This window comes from Lissotriton vulgaris, chromosome 1_1, assembly GCF_964263255.1.
Source record: "Lissotriton vulgaris chromosome 1_1, aLisVul1.2, whole genome shotgun sequence".
Classification (NCBI taxonomy): Eukaryota; Metazoa; Chordata; class Amphibia; order Caudata; family Salamandridae; genus Lissotriton; species Lissotriton vulgaris.
Window position 1 is genome coordinate 42,471,341 of NC_141685.1, and position 16,767 is coordinate 42,488,107.

Consider the following 16,767-nt stretch of genomic DNA (forward strand, 5'->3'; position numbering starts at 1 on the left):
CTTCCTCCATTTATGCTTTCGCTCATCCATCCACCCTTTCACCCCATTCATCTTCCGTTTTGCTCATATATCCATCCACCCTTTCCCTAATCCCTCCATCCACCTCTACACTCAACTCTCCACCCACCCATCCATCCATCAATCTATCCATCAACCCTTACACCCACCCATCCCCCTACCCACTCAGCCATCCATTCATCTACTCTATCTCTCACCCATTAATCCACCCTTTCAATAAGCCATCCATCCTTTCACTCATGAATCCACTTTCAACCCATCCATCCACTCACCCATCCCTTCATTTACCCTTGCACTTAACCTACTATTCTTTCACACATCCATCCTTTTACTCATTCATCCACGCATCTATCCATTCACCCTTTGACTTCACTCATTCATCCATCTATCCATCCAGCCTTTCATTCATTCATGCATCTATCCATTCACCCTTTAACTCATTAATTTATGCATTTATCATCCACTTGTGAACGTATTCATCCACTCTTTCACTTATTCATGCATGCAGCTATCCATTCACACTTTCACTCATTCATCCATGCTTCTGTTCATCCAACCTTTCACTCACTCACCCACCCACCCGCCCTTTCAGGGCCATTATGGGCCTTTGTCTGCGGACCTGCATACTGAAGAGGCCCATCAAGAACTCCACAGCTGCTGTAGTTGCTACTGCGGTGTGTTCACAATGCCTCTGGTGGAGACACAAAGTGAGATGAGAGGCCTAATGCAAGGACAGAATTGGGGGGTGGCCTTCAGCCTGCAAGAAAGCCTCATGGGGAAACTAATGAGTTTGAATGTAAGCCCTCGATGATGAAAGATATGAGAGGCCAAGGTGAGCAGGGCAGGGATGTCCGAGAGGGCGGCAGAGGGTGGGGGTGGGGTTAGCAGGTTCAGGCACCGGGTGTAACATAAGGTCTATAGGAAAGGCAAAGTGCAAAGGAGGGGTTGCATGAGAAGGGAAAGCAAAGTGAGTTTAAGATGAGCAGGGATATTGGGGCCCTATGAGGCCCAGGAGTGGAGCAGAGCATACAAGGCAGGGATCAGACAGTTCAAGTCAGAGCAAGGGGCCAAGAGGCAGCTAAGGCAGCCTCTTACATGCCATTGCTGTTAGTGTACTGGAGCTGCAGAAGCTGGATGTTTGTCTCATGCTTGAGGAAAATAAAAGGACCAGGAAAGGGCCTAGAAGCCACACGAGTGCAGGCAACAGCTTTTGCATTAACCCTTTCACTGCCAATAAACTGCTCAGAGCAACTTATTAACTGGCTGTGACCTACAGGGTTGAACAGCTGTGTATCGGATTACCATAAAACTGTCTACTTGTCCTTTGGACAAAATACAAATTAAAACCTCTTGCACTCCTAGGAAATCTAGATGTCTCGGGCGTCGGGAGATAGGAATTCCCCACCCCTGATTAATGCACGAGGTACTAGACAACCTGTTCTGATTCGAGCCCCTGGGCCTGTTTAACCTATTAGCACCATCCCTGGCGGGGTTGGTATTTGAAATGGTTATTGGTATAGGGGGGTGGGGAGAGGGGAGGACCCATTTCTATCTATAGGAAATTGAGGCAGCCCCTGGATTTATCGTCTATCGGGTGAAGTGTGATTGCGGGAGCTGTAACTCTGGCGGTTTGCGACACAATTTCGGCATCTAAAATACTCATACCAACACCTACACTATCGATGGCCCTGCTCCCATCAACCTCTTTGATTTCGGCCACCTTTTCCCCCAATGTCCCCTTAAAATATTTGGCTACTAAAATAGCCACCCACCTTCTTATCCAGGGTAGATGAAAAGAACTGCTGGGGAAAGAGCCGTGACCTCATTCTATGCCAATCTTTGGAGAGGAGCTGTGTCTCCTGGAGGAGGCACACGTCTGCCTCCATGTTACCCAGGTAGGAAAGGATGGACCTCCTTTTATTGGGATTGTTGAGACCTCTCTCATTGAGATAGAGAATTTTCAGTGTGGGCTGGGAAATACTGTGTCATAGTGAGTGCACCAGCATTGGCCAGTATTTGGGTCCCTGTGATCCCTCTTCCCCCTGAGCTCCCAACGTCTGCCCAGCCTCCATTGCGCTTTGATCCTCTCTTCAACGCCTTTAACCTGCATACCAGTTCTCTTGTTGTTGTTGTTGTATAGCTTTATTTCGAAATATTTCATTTCATAAAAGCATTACAATAAAAATCAATGTGAACATAAAAGCAGTTATACAATTTGGCCATCAAAACTGACAGATCTCAAAAGGACAATGTAAAATATACAACATGGTAAGTAACATCCATTCTAAAAACATTTATACAAACACGTAATTATCATCTTTGGAAAAAATAAAAGAAAAGGGACACAGCAATAAACAGCCGGGCCAATAAAGTGTAAGTTGGCACCCTTACTGGAGGATCATTCTCCTTGCGGTTCTTATCCTCCAAGCCCACCCCAAGAATTTTGCCAGGCCACAAGCAAGCAGTGGGTGAGGGTCTGATCTTAACAGCTGTAGGGCCTCCGAGTGTGACCGAGTGCCCAGCCTCGTGCAGAGCGGTTTCAACCATCTGCGACGAGGAGCAGCATAGGCTGGGCATTCGAACATCAAATGGGGAATGGATTCCTCCCTGGTCGCACAGAAAGGGCAAGTTTCTATGGTTTGCCAAGGTGGTTTCCATTTAGCTGTCCTTGTGCCTAAAGGCAAAACCCCAACCCTAAATTTAAAATACAACGCCCTGTCTACTGGATTCAAAATCACATCAAGGTAGGGTTCTCTAAAAGGACCGCATTTGATAGCCACAAACTCTTCAGCGGATCTGCACAGATTCGAATGAGTCACTCTCTCATTATCCACCCACATCCAGAATATTTTCTTTAACAGCTGTTTGGGTGGTGAAGATCTATTGGCCCAAGCGTCATCCAGGCCTAAATCGCAAAGAAGGCGCTTTATTCCCAGGAGCCAACCGATCTTATGCCAACCCGGGGTTGAGAGAAGTTCGCTTAGTGCATCCGCATAACTTGAAAGTTCAGGGACATTCCATATACGGGCCCACAGAAGGAGGGGACGTAACTTGGCCTGATCGGCTATGGATCGTGTTCCTGTATCAAGTAGTAGAGGTAGAGTGGGAGAGCTGTGGGGGAGCCTCATTAGATCTTTGTGGAACTTGTTCTCCAGATGGGATAGAGTATCAAATTTCTGGGTACCCCACAACTCAGCCCCATACAATGCCGCACTCACAGCTTTTGCCTTGTAGATATCAAGTATCACCCCAATGGGTTTCAGGGATGAGGCGCGATGTTCTTTTAGGAGGGCGCCCGTAACCCTCCTATGTGTCAAGATGATTTTTTGGTGGTGCGCCTTCCAACTCATGGAATCACAAAGTCTGATTCCTAGGTAATCAAATTCCCTAACCCTTTCTAGTGGAACTGAGTCTAAAGATGGCGGGTGGACTGTCTTCCTGGGGGGATTCAGCACAAGGAACTTGGTTTTACTGATGTTGATAGCCAAGCCCCTTGCGTCACAAAAGCCCTGGAACCTCGTTAACAGGGTTTGGAGGCCCGTCGGGGATTTCGAAATCAGCAGGGTATCGTCTGCGAACAGGAGCGTTGGTATCTTCCTGCCCGCCAGGGAGGGAGCATCTGCATACCAGTTCTCCACCCTCTCCTCCCTAACCCCAACTTAGAAACCCATTAACCTCAAATTGTCCAGGGCCCGCCATTCGTGCGTGCGCGTCCTTGGAAGACGGAATAGTTGGGAACGTGTGTGGCCAGTTCCCTGTGTCTCTACACTCCCGTGTCTCTACGCTCCCCGCAGACTTCTTCGCCGCCCACCCAGCCATGCCAATGTCACTTATCTGTCTCTCAGTTGTTCACAGTGTCATCATGGGGGAATGTCTCCTTCGACAATGGCCTCCGGTTTCCTCTGACTTGGCAGTCAGCTTCAGAGAGACGAATCCATGCCCGGGCTTCTCATCCATCGTCACCTTGTGATTCTTACAGCGTTACTGTTCATATCTCTTTCCCCTTATTGGATTTTGTCATTTTAGTGTCATTTTGTTCAATACATTTTACTTTTAATTTTTCTATTTCGGTTTGGGTTTTTATTGTTTTGCATTTTGACTTTTACCTTTTTGGTTTCTGCATAAATATTTTACATATTACCTTAAGTTAAGCCTGCCTGTTCGGTGCTTAGGTACCAGGGGGTTCATCCTAGGTTAATTGAATGGCTTTGAAAGTTCACTCTGACAACGGTTGTGATTGTTCCTCATCTACCGCAAATAATAATTCAGTTTCTTACAGAAACGATCTGAAATTATCTGCAAAACTGCAATTGATAACCTACCAGGATTGAAACACCCTGTGGACAAACTGGAATATGGGACTAGTATTGTGTGGCAATAGAACCTCTAAAAAAATTCAGCTTGCAGATGAACCAAGAATCACGCTTGAATGTCACACCTTTTTCAAACAAGATAGCCAGGAAAGTGTGAGAAATATATTGCAGCTCTTTGCATTTTGACAGCCCTAAGCAAATTTGAGAACAGAGTGGATGTATGTAGCAGAGGCGAGTCTGTTCACCCAATGGGAGTGGTCAGTGAGGGGGGGTGCTGGGTTCTTGCCTTCACCGGTTTTTGATGCCTGCTTGTGATGTTCTGCCAATTTCTTTTTTGTTTGGCTCCTGAGGTCATAAAATCGTTTTTTCAGGTCCTCTGTGTCTCTGGTGGTCACCCCAACTGCATTTACTTTGTCCAAAATGTCCAGCCAGATTTTTCTTTTGGCAGATTCTGCCACAGTGAGGGACTGCCTGCCAAACAGTTTGTGGTGCACCTTCACCACCTCCTCCACAAGGACCTTCAACTCCATGCTGCTGAATTTGAGTTTTCCCCTCCTCTCAGGCTGCTCTTTATCTTTGCTGCTTGACATTTTGCAGTTTTAAAAGTGCACCAAACCCTTTCTGCTGCTCAGTGACTCAGCTCAGCTCCAACTGCCTTTCCAGAAGCTTCTAATTAGTTGCAGCTGCCTGTGTAGCCACTTCCTGGTAGGGAGGGGGGTAGCACCTGATTGGCTGCCTACTCAAGTTTCACTTTTGTTTGCTTTCCGAATCGGTATTTACCGATTCAGTCGGTAAATACAGAATCGGTGAATACAGAATCGGTAAATACATAATCGGTAAATACCTATTGGGTATTTTCCGATTGTCCGATACCGAATTTTACCGAATCGGTATTTTTTACCGATTTTTTTTTTCTACATACCATTTACCAATTCTAAAATATCGATTCGGTAAAATTCGGTATTTTAGAATCGGTAAAATCGGATTACCTACATCTGGTCCTAGATGTCTTCTTTGACTTCTACGGCTAATTCCTGTACTATGTGCTTGCAGGCCATGGTCTCCGGTTTCCTCTGACTTGGCAGTCAGCTCCAGAGACTAATCCATGCCTGGGCCCCTCATCCATTGGCACCTTGTGATTCTTACAGCGTTACAGTTCATATCTCATTCCCCTTATTGGATTTTGTCATTTTAGTGTCATTTTGTTCAATACATTTTACTTTAATTTTTCTATTTCGGTTTGGGTTTTTATTGTTTTGCATTTTGACTTTTACCTTTTTGGTTTCTGCATAAATATTTTACATATTACCTTAAGTTAAGCCTGCCTGTTCGGTGCTTAGGTACCAGGGGGTTCATCCTAGGTTAATTGAATGGCTTTGAAAGTTCACTCTGACAACGGTTGTGATTGTTCCTCATCTACCGCAAATAATAATTCAGTTTCTTACAGAAACGATCTGAAATTAAAACTGAAATCAAAACTGCAGTTGATAACCTACCAGGGTTGAAACACCCTATGGACAAACTGGAATATGGGACTAGTATTGTGTGGCAATAGAACCTCTAAAAAAATTCAGCTTGCAGATGAACCAAGAATCACGCTTGAATGTCACACCTTTTTCAAACAAGATAGCCAGGAAAGTGTGAGAAATATATTGCAGCTCTTTGCATTTTGACAGCCCTAAGCAAATTTGAGAACAGAGTGGATGTATATAGCAGAGGGTAGTCTGTTCACCCAATGTGAGTGGTCAGTGAGGGGAGGTGCTGGGTTCTTGCCTTCACCGGTTTTTAGGTCTCGGCTAAAAGACGCGCGGAAGCGCGTCTCCGTCGAGATCTTATGTCAGCGACTATCATTCCCAGGAGACAGTCCTGGCCACGCGCATCCTTCCAGGCGATTTGTAACTGGAACGCGCGCTGTGGCCAGGCGCTGTCTCCTGGGAAGCGCAAGCACCCCACACGCATGCGCATACACACACACACGCGCCCATGCACGCACGCACATACATACATACAGAGACACCACCCCTGACTCATACACACACGCGCGCACACACACAAGTGCACCGAGGCCCCCCCTCCCCCTCCCCCGCCGTCACCGTCACGCACATACATACACACACACACACGAGCATACACACACACAAGTGCACCAATCGCGCTCCAGAACTTACCTTACCTCAGCACGCGGCGCCCAACCTCCTGCTGGCGCGGCCCCGGGGCTCTACACCGCTCACAGGAGCCCCGGGCCGCGAGACGCTACGACTCCGCCTGCCTCCTCTTCCGGTGTGAACGTGGCCCCGCCCCCGTCACAGGCGACCGTGCCTGACTTCCGGGGCGGCCGCGAGTTCAATGAAATGCAATAAATACCATAAATGCAATTGTATTCAATAGCTGATTAATAGGTTTTCCAAGCCCTCACCTAACGGTGTTTAAACAGGATTTAAATTAATGCTTACAATTCTGCCCGGAGCATCCTGCTCCTGCTTCATTCTAAGAACAAAGTTACCATAACTCCTTGCTAAGCAAAGCTCAGCAGTTGTATGCACCCGTGTTTCATCTGCCAACAATTTACATGTTTAAATTATGAATGGTTGAGTATGCAATCATCCCCTTTTGTACAACACAAATACAACACAGGCAACGTTCCAGGGATTCGCTGTTAGTTCTCAAAATGGACACTGATGAAAGACGCTTTGTTTACATCACCCATTGATTGAACTCATGCAAGAAAATCGCTTGCCGTACTGCCAAATTCTGTCTCTCTCTCGTTGAACCCGCATCAACATTTTGGATTAAAGCATACAGTGAATTCCAACAGCCCTCAAGCCAACGTGCGATAGAATGTGAACGTTTATATTCAAACATATTCAGAAGGACGCGACCACAGAGTTAAAAACAAGCATTGGAAAAGCCAATAGGTCTCGTCTACATAAGGTATTGGGTTTGTCAATGCTTGGTGGTGGTGAGTGGTGAGTGCAGAGTGGTGAGGGCAGAGTGGTGAGGGCAGAGTGGTGAGGGCAGAGTGGTGAGTGCAGAGTGGTGGTGAGTGCAGAGTGGTGGTGAGTGCAGAGTGGTGGTGAGTGCAGAGTGGTGGTGAGGGCAGAGTGGTGAGGGCAGAGTGGTGAGGGCAGAGTGGTGAGGGCAGAGTGGTGAGGGCAGAGTGGTGAGTGCAGAGTGGTGAGTGCAGAGTGGTGGTGAGTGCAGAGTGGTGGTGAGTGCAGAGTGGTGGTGAGTGCAGAGTGGTGAGTTCAGAGTGGTGAGTGCAGAGTGGTGAGTGCAGAGTGGTGAGTGGTGCAGAGTGGTGAGTGCAGAGTGGTGAGTGCAGAGTGGTGAGTGCAGAGTGGTGAGTGCAGAGTGGTGAGTGGTGCAGAGTGGTGAGTGGTGCAGAGTGGTGAGGGCAGAGTGGTGAGGGCAGAGTGGTGAGTGCAGAGTGGTGAGTGCAGAGTGGTTGTGAGTGCAGAGTGGTGGTGAGTGCAGAGTGGTGGTGAGTGCAGAGTGGTGGTGAGTGCAGAGTGGTGAGTGCAGAGTGGTGAGTGGTGAGTGCAGAGTGGTGAGTGGTGAGTGCAGAATGGTGGTGAGTGCAGAGGGGTGGTGAGTGCAGAGTGGTGAGGGCAGAGTGGTGAGGGCAGAGTGGTGGTGAGTGCAGAGTGGTGAGGGCAGAGTGGTGGTGAGTGCAGAGTGGTGGTGAGTGCAGAGTGGTGGTGAGTGCAGAGTGGTGAGTGCAGAGTGGTGAGTGGTGAGTGCAGAGTGGTGAGTGGTGAGTGCAGAATGGTGGTGAGTGCAGAGTGGTGGTGAGTGCAGAGTGGTGAGTGGTGAGTGCAGAGTGGTGAGTGGTGAGTGCAGAATGGTGGTGAGTGCAGAGTGGTGGTGAGTGCAGAGTGGTGAGGGCAGAGTGGTGAGGGCAGAGTGGTGGTGAGTGCAGAGTGGTGAGGGAAGAGTGGTGAGGGCAGAGTGGTGGTGAGTGCAGAGTGGTGGTGAGTGCAGAGTGGTGAGGGCAGAGTGGTGACGGCAGAGTGGTGAGTGCAGAGTGGTGGTGAGTGCAGAGTGGTGGTGAGTGCAGAGTGGTGAGTGCAGAGTGGTGAGTGCAGAGTGGTGAGTGCAGAGTGGTGGTGAGTGCAGAGTGGTGGTGAGTGCAGAGTGGTGGTGAGTGCAGAGTGGTGAGTGCAGAGTGGTGAGTTCAGAGTGGTGAGTGCAGAGTGGTGGGTGCAGAGTGGTGAGTGCAGAGTGGTGAGTGCAGAGTGGTGAGTGCAGAGTGGTGAGTGGTGCAGAGTGGTGAGTGGTGCAGAGTGGTGAGTGGTGCAGAGTGGTGAGGGCAGAGTGGTGAGTGGTGAGGGCAGAGTGGTGAGTGGTGAGTGCAGAGTGGTGAGTGCAGAGTGGTGAGTGCAGAGTGGTGAGTGCAGAGTGGTGAGTGCAGAGTGGTGGTGAGTGCAGAGTGGTGGTGAGTGCAGAGTGGTGAGTGGTGAGTGCAGAGTGGTGAGTGGTGAGTGCAGAGTGGTGAGTGGTGAGTGCAGAGTGGTGAGTGGTGAGTGCAGAGTGGTGAGTGGTGAGTGCAGAGTGGTGAGTGCAGAATGGTGGTGAGTGCAGAGTGGTGGTGAGTGCAGAGTGGTGAGTGGTGAGTGCAGAGTGGTGAGTGCAGAATGGTGGTGAGTGCCGAGTGGTGAGGGCAGAGTGGTGAGGGCAGAGTGGTGGTGAGTGCAGAGTGGTGAGGGCAGAGTGGTGAGGGCAGAGTGGTGGTGAGTGCAGAGTGGTGGTGAGTGCAGAGTGGTGAGGGCAGAGTGGTGAGGGCAGAGTGGTGAGGGCAGAGTGGTGGTGAGTGCAGAGTGGTGGTGAGTGCAGAGTGGTGAGTGCAGAGTGGTGAGTGCAGAGTGGTGAGTGCAGAGTGGTGAGTGCAGAGTGGTGGTGAGTGCAGAGTGGTGGTGAGTGCAGAGTGGTGGTGAGTGCAGAGTGGTGGTGAGTGCAGAGTGGTGGTGAGTGCAGAGTGGTGAGTGGTGAGTGCAGAGTGGTGAGTGGTGAGTGCAGAGTGGTGAGTGGTGAGTGCAGAGTGGTGGTGAGTGCAGAGTGGTGGTGAGTGCAGAGTGGTGAGTGCAGAGTGGTGAGTGGTGAGTGCAGAGTGGTGAGTGCAGAGTGGTGGTGAGTGCAGAGTGGTGGTGAGTGGTGAGTGCAGAGTGGTGAGTGCAGAGTGGTGGTGAGTGCAGAGTGGTGGTGAGTGGTGAGTGCAGAGTGGTGAGTGCAGAGTGGTGAGGGCAGAGTTTTATTTTTGATTTAAAGAAAAAAAATGTCATGAGCAATGCCAATAGCTCTACCTTTAATGATGCCGAGACCATTGCATTGCAAATGCTTGTTGATGCCTGCTTGTGATGTTCTGCCAATTTCTTTTTTGTTTGGCTCCTGAGGTCATAAAATCGTTTTTTCAGGTCCTCTGTGTCTCTGGTGGTCACCCCAACTGCATTTACTTTGTCCAAAATGTCCAGCCAGATTTTTCTTTTGGCAGATTCTGCCACAGTGAGGGACTGCCTGCCAAACAGTTTGTGGTGCACCTTCACCACCTCCTCCAAAAGGACCTTCAACTCCATGCTGCTGAATTTGAGTTTTCCCCTTCTCTCAGGCTGCTCTTTATCTTTGCTGCTTGACATTTTGCAGTTTTAAAAGTGCACCAAACCCTTTCTGCTGCTCAGTGACTCAGCTCAGCTCCAACTGCCTTTCCAGAAGCTTCTAATTAGTTGCAGCTGCCTGTGTAGCCACTTTCTGGTAGGGAGGGGGGTAGCACCTGATTGGCTGCCTACTCAAGTTTCACTTTTGTTTGCTTTCCGAATCGGTATTTACCGATTCGGTCGGTAAATACAGAATCGGTGAATACAGAATCGGTAAATACATAATCGGTAAATACCGATTGGGTATTTCCCGATTGTCCGATACCGAATTTTACCGAATCGGTATTTTTTACCGGTTTTTTTTTCTACATACCATTTACCAATTCTAAAATACCGATTCGGTAAAATTCGGTATTTTAGAATCGGTAAAATCGGATTACCTACATCTGGCCCTAGATGTCTTCTTGGACCACTGTGGCTAATTCCTGTACTATGTGCTTGCAGGCCATGGTCTCCGGTTTCCTCTGACTTGGCAGTCAGCTCCAGAGACTAATCCATGCCTGGGCCCCTCATCCATTGGCACCTTGTGATTCTTACAGCGTTACAGTTCATATCTCATTCCCCTTATTGGATTTTGTCATTTTAGTGTCATTTTGTTCAATACATTTTACTTTAATTTTTCTATTTCGGTTTGGGTTTTTATTGTTTTGCATTTTGACTTTTACTTTTTTGGTTTCTGCATAAATATTTTACATATTACCTTAAGTTAAGCCTGCCTGTTTGGTGCTTAGGTACCAGGGGGTTGATCCTAGGTTAATTGAATGGCTTTGAAAGTTCACTCTCACAATGGTTTTGATTGTTCCTCATCTACCGCAAATAATAATTCAGTTTCTAACAGAAACTATCTGAAATATCTGCAAAACAGGCAGTTGATAACCTACCAGGGTTGAAACACCCTGTGTACAAACTGGAATATGGGAATAGTATTGTGTAGCAATAGAACCTCTACAAAAATCAGCTTGCAGATGAACCAAGAATCACGCTTGAATGTCATCCCTTTTTAAAACAAGGTAGTCAGGAAAGTGTGAGGAATATATTGCAGCTCTTTGCATTTTGACAGCCCCAAGCAAATTTGAGAACAGAGTGGATGTATGTAGCAGAGGCGAGTCTGTTCACCCAATGTGAGTGGTGATATCTTCTTTGCTGATCTGCCTGAAGTTATGATGCTGCTGACAGTAGCGTGTCTGCTAAAAGCGTGACTGTGGGAACTATAAAGCCAAATAAAAGAAAGTTATCTTCCGACACCGCAGTCTTCATGACTGAGACCAGTAACACTGAAGACTCTGAGACTCACAGCAGTAATTTCTCCTTTCAGAGCGTTATTGCTGCAGATGGAGTGAAGCCAAGAAGTAAGCACATTACTAAGGTACCAACAAAGTTTAATATTGTTCATTTGTATTAACTGTATCTCTTTTGCAGCATTTGGAAATGTATTTTCTAGTTTTGTTGCTTTTTCTTTAGTTTTTTATTGTAGGCTGTTATCTTCATTTTAAAGGGAAAGATGTTGTAGTGTGTGACCTTAATGCTGCAGTTTGCATTTCATTACCATCATTTGCTTATCCTGGAGAATCTCCAGGGTGGAGGAGGTTTGCTGTTCCAGAGTTCTTTCTTCAGCTTCTGGGCAGTTATCGCTCTGTGGGGATCTGTGGTCCTGTTTCTCTGCTCTTCTTGTAGTAGCTCCTATCAGAGCTTCATCCTCCCGCCAACGATAATAAGATGTCAGGCATCACCCAGCACACAACACAGCCTATGAAGGGCTAAGTCCATCTGCTCGGTGTAGTTAGAGCGCGGATAAAGTTCTCCGGACCCATCAGGCTGTGAATGTAACCTAAGGGCTTAAGATGAAATGAAGAGCTTACCTCCTTCCTGAGTGGCTCCAGTCTGCTGTGTGCAGACCCGATAGCTGGCAGCACCCTGCAGTATGTATGTATAAATCAGATTATGTTGGAAGTAACCTGCAATACAGTGGCAGTAGCACCCTGCCATAGAGTAGGATTTCTCATAGTGTATTGTTTCCTGGCACATTAACGGAGATTGTCTTTTAACTGGCAGAAGAACAACACTGACCATACATTTTTCTGGGTTTGTCTTTTAAATGACGTACACATTAGGAATGGCACTTTGTTCTGCTGGAATAATAACAGTTATCTTGCGCTCTATGTTGTTGCACGGATTGTTTTTTTTTTTTTTTGGAAAACCTTTATTTGAAAGTCAAGGCACACAGCTATTCAGCCTTACATCCCAGAGGCTAGGCAGCATTATAAGAGACGGATATATGGTGTACACAGTACAGGTTGAAAAATCGTATCAGGTTTAATTTTATAATACGGTAACAATAAACCTATAAGATAACAACCTAAAGAAACACTAAGAAAGGGTAAAGAGGCAAGGAAAAGTACGAAAGCGACAATACCCAATTCCAGGGGGTGGGCAGGGTCATAAGCCCACAAAGTGCAACTAAACTGTGTAAATTAAACGACAACGGGGGGGAAAGAGTCAGGATGTCAGTGGAACAACAAGTAGGTTGGAAGTGAGGGCTAGGGGGAAAGTCGAGCTTCCAGTGGGTCAGCGTCGGGAGGTAGGCAGATATCACCTCTATATTCATTCCATGCCCCCCAAACCGTTCTCCACCTCCTAGGCTTGCCCCTGGCCACATACACCGTCTTTTCACGGACCATGCACCAATCCATATTGGTCTTCCATAGTTCCACAGAGGGGGGCGAAGGGGCCCCCCACTTCTGGGCTATGTCCCGCTTCGCCACCATATTCCCCAGGGTAACCCATTGGGTTTGAGCATTATTGTAATCCGTGGGGCCCCACACATTCAACAGGCAACGCCGGGCCTCCGCCGACAAAGCCACACCAGTCACCGCACGCATCACCGCATGAACTTGCCTCCAGTAAGAGGCTATAGCGTGGCACTCCCAGATGATGTGCATGAATGTGGCTAGTTCTCCACATCCACGCCTACAAAGACCATCCACTGAGAGTCCCATATGGATCAGTCTGGGGCCAGTCACGTAGACTCTATGGAGAATTTTCAGTTGGACCAGACGTAATCTAGCTGGAATTGCCACTTCCTTAGGAGAAGACACCGCACACTGCCAGTCCTCATCATCCAGTTCCACACCATCACGCACCCATTGTTCCCTCACCCCCGACAGGAGGTCCGTGCAGACATTGATCAGTTTTTTGTAAATCAATGAAATGGCACTGTCCGGCATATGGCCGTTCAGTACCCTGTCCTCCAGCGGGGACGATTCAGGGACCTTCTCTCCCACCGGCAGCACCGCCATAAGAGCGTGTCGCAATTGGGCATATCTAAAGTATTCTGTCGCCCCCAGTTGAAACTCCGTTTGTAAAGCGGCAAAAGACTTTATCTCGCCCCTGACCATCATGTCATCCACTTTAGAAATACCAATGAGGTCCCACCGATCAAACCCCTTTGTGTGCCACAGTTTGCCCAGCAAGTCAGAGTCATAAAGCGGAGTAGCCAATGTAAGCCTGCCCTGCCACCCCTGCGCCTTTGTGACGGCCCTCCAAATATGTACAGCTGTCTTACTGGAACCTGTCATGCCTCCATCCAGAGATCTCGAATATAGCGCTCTGTAGTACTTCCCATCGTCGAGGAGCCACCGATCCATGGCGTACCCCGGATTATCAGCCGATCCGTAGAAACCGTGGTTAAGGGCGGCCAACTGGGAGGCCCAGTAGTACCGCCGGATATCCGGCAAAGCTATACCGCCGTCGTACCAAGGGAGCATTAATTTGGTGATAGCAATCCGCGGCCTCCCCTCCCAAAGGAGGGTCCGCTGCAACCCTTCAATCTCCCTAAAGTACCCGGAGGGAACAGGGTCCTGTGTGGTCTGGAGCACGTACAAGAATCTGGGCAGGCACATCATCTTAAACAATGCCGCACGCCCGAGCAGGGACAGCGGCAACTTGCGCCACCCCTCCACATCGCGCCGAAGGCGTGCAAGAGGGGGAAGCAAATTATTGGAGTATCGCATCCGGGCATCGGTTGAAATATAAATGCCCCGGTATTTGAACCCCTGCCTCGCGATCTGTATAGCGCAACCCCTGGGAAGACGCGGAGTCTCCCCGTTCAGTACATAAAGGTGAGATTTAGACCAGTTTATAACCAGGCCCGAATATCTACCGAAAGTATACAGAACATCACAGGCCACAATCAAGGATTTACAAGGGGAGGTGAGGTAGAGCAGAATGTCGTCCGCGTACAATGACACGCGGTCCTCAAAACCGGGTGACCACTTCATCCCACAAATATCTGGGTGGGTCCGTAACCAGGCGGCAAGAGGTTCAAGCGCCAATGCAAAAAGCAGTGGCGACAAAGGACATCCCTGTCTGGTGCCTCTTCGCAAAGCAAAAGAAGCTGACACCCGCCCGTTGACCGTGACGTTGGCCATTGGGTCAGCATATAGAAGTCTGACCCATCTGATAAATTCAGGGCCAAACACGAACTTCATCAGTACTGCCCACAGGTAATTCCACTCAAGGGAATCAAATGCCATCGTCGCATCCAAAGAAGCCAAGACGGACGGCTCCCGGAGTGTGTTGACCCTTGACATAACCGCATGGAGTCTCCTGAGGTTGAGGGCAGTGTTACGATGAGGTATAAAACCCGATTGGTCCGGGTGAACCAGGTCGGCAATCACACCCACCAACCGGTTGGCCAATAACTTAGCCAGGATTTTAGGCTCGGCATTCAACAGGGAGATCGGGCGATATGACCGGCAAAGGTCTCTAGGCTTCCCATCTTTATGAATGACCACAATAGTGGCCAGTCGCTGGTCCGGAGGGAGCTCACCCGCCTCGCGCGCCTCCAGGAACATGTTCCGCAAAGGCAAAGCAATGGCATCGGCCTTTATTTTGTAAAGCTCTACCGGAAGTCCGTTGGGGCCGGGAGCTTTGCCAGACCTTAAGGAGCGTATCGCAAGCGCCACCTCATCCACTGTAATACCTCTGTCTATGTCGTCACGTTCAGTATCAGACAAGCAAGGAAGTTCAATCCCTGCAAGGAGAGAGGCAGAGTCCGCCTCAGTCATATCAGAGGCCGATGTGTATACAGACTCAAAGTAGTCGGCAAAGACCGTAACTATAGCACTGGGGTCAGTGACAACCGGTCCGTCTTCACCCTTCACCTCGGGAACCACTCGGGAAGCCGTCTCCTTCTTGTCAAGCCACGCAATAAGCTTGCCTGCCTTATCCCCTACATCATAGATCCTCCCCTGCTGTTCTCTGCCCATCCCCTTGGCTGCGTCAGTAACAGTGGCTCGGTACTCCGCCTGCTTGAGCGAGAGAGCATGTAACAGGGCAGGCGTCGGATCAGTCTTCAACTGGGAATCAAGATCCTCAATCTCTGATTCCAGCCGCACCACATCCTCATCCCTGCGTCTGCGCACCTCGGCTATTAAGGAGAAGGCCTCTCCTCTCAGGACAGTTTTAAAGGCCTCCCATAGAGACGAGGCCGACGTCACAGAGCCCGTATTTTCGGAAAAATAAAGGTCAATGGCTTTAGCCAGGAGGTCTCGAGTCTTGGGGTTACGGAAATACCACGGATTGACCGGCGCTACTTTAGAGGCCACTACGATGTCAAAATCAAAGGACACCCAGACCGGGGAATGGTCCGATATGCCCCTGGCCATCAAGCGGGCCTCAGAGACGGCTGACGCATGGGCAGCCAAAGCCAGTACGTAGTCAATCCTGGAGAGGCTGCCGTGCGCTCCCGAGTGAAAGGAGTATTGCCGCTGAGCGGGATGGAGAAGTCTCCAGCAATCGACAAGCCCCATGGTGTTCAAAAAATCGGGAAGCCAGGACTGCGAGCTGCGAAGATCTCTGGATGGAAAACGGTCCAAGGTCCCAGACCCAACTGCATTGAAGTCCCCACCAACTATAAGCAAGCCCCCTGGCAAGCCCAAAATGGCGCCTCCAAGATCTTGAAAAGTAGTCGTCTGTAAGCCAGGGGGGACATAAACAGAAACCAAAACCAGGGTACGTCCCTCCCATCTGCCCGTGACGGCGACGTAGCATCCCCTCTCATCGACCACACTAGTCTCCACCTCAAACGGGAGAGACATGCGCACCATGATCCCCGCCCCGAGGAGAACCCTGAGTGTGCCACCATTTTAAAGCCTTTTCTGTTGAGTGCGTGGCATGTATTGCCAATGAGATGAGTTTCTTGTAACAAAATGACATCAGGCATGCATCTTTTAAACATTTGCAACATGTCCCCTCGCTTAATGCGATCACCCAGCCCATTAACATTCCAACTCAGAATATTTAGCTTCTTACCCCCCATCGTCGATGTACAGGCCCCCGCCAACCCCACAGGGAACAGCCGCTATAGCATATTCATCAGAAGGATAATTACCTTGCCATGGGAAAGAAAAGAGAAAGAAAACACACAAGAAACAGTTATACCAACCACCCCCCACCCTGCACCCCTGCATTAGACTAAAAAGCCCCCCCAACTAGCAGTGTGCCTGTCGCCCCAAAAAACTAATCTACGAAAAGCCCTTAGAGGAGTAAGGAGTCAGCCTATCCCCCCCGTATCCCCCGTTCCCTGAGAAAGAATGTCAGCAAAACACAATAGTCCGTGACTAACTGCCTGAGCAGACTCATCGTCCGAAGATGGTCCGAAGGGACCTCTCACTCCTGAAGATCGGGGCCGCCCGACGCCCCTTCCGACTGTTCCTCGGGCACGCTCCGGTGTTGGGGAAAGTGTCCAGCCAGTCCCCAGCCGCTTCTGGCATGTCGAAGAACAATGC

The 16,767-nt window shown here is 49.1% G+C and overlaps 1 protein-coding gene across 2 annotated transcripts in view; it reads left to right on the plus strand.

Annotated features, from left to right (window-relative positions):
* Positions 1-16,767, plus strand: part of LOC147737129 (uncharacterized) — a 205,968-nt gene that overhangs the window by 35,158 nt on the left and 154,043 nt on the right. For both annotated transcript variants that reach the window (XM_086964935.1, XM_086965020.1), the window contains exon 2: positions 11,295-11,345. The gene's annotated coding sequence lies outside the window, so the exon portion shown is untranslated. The remainder of the gene's footprint in view (positions 1-11,294; positions 11,346-16,767) is intronic.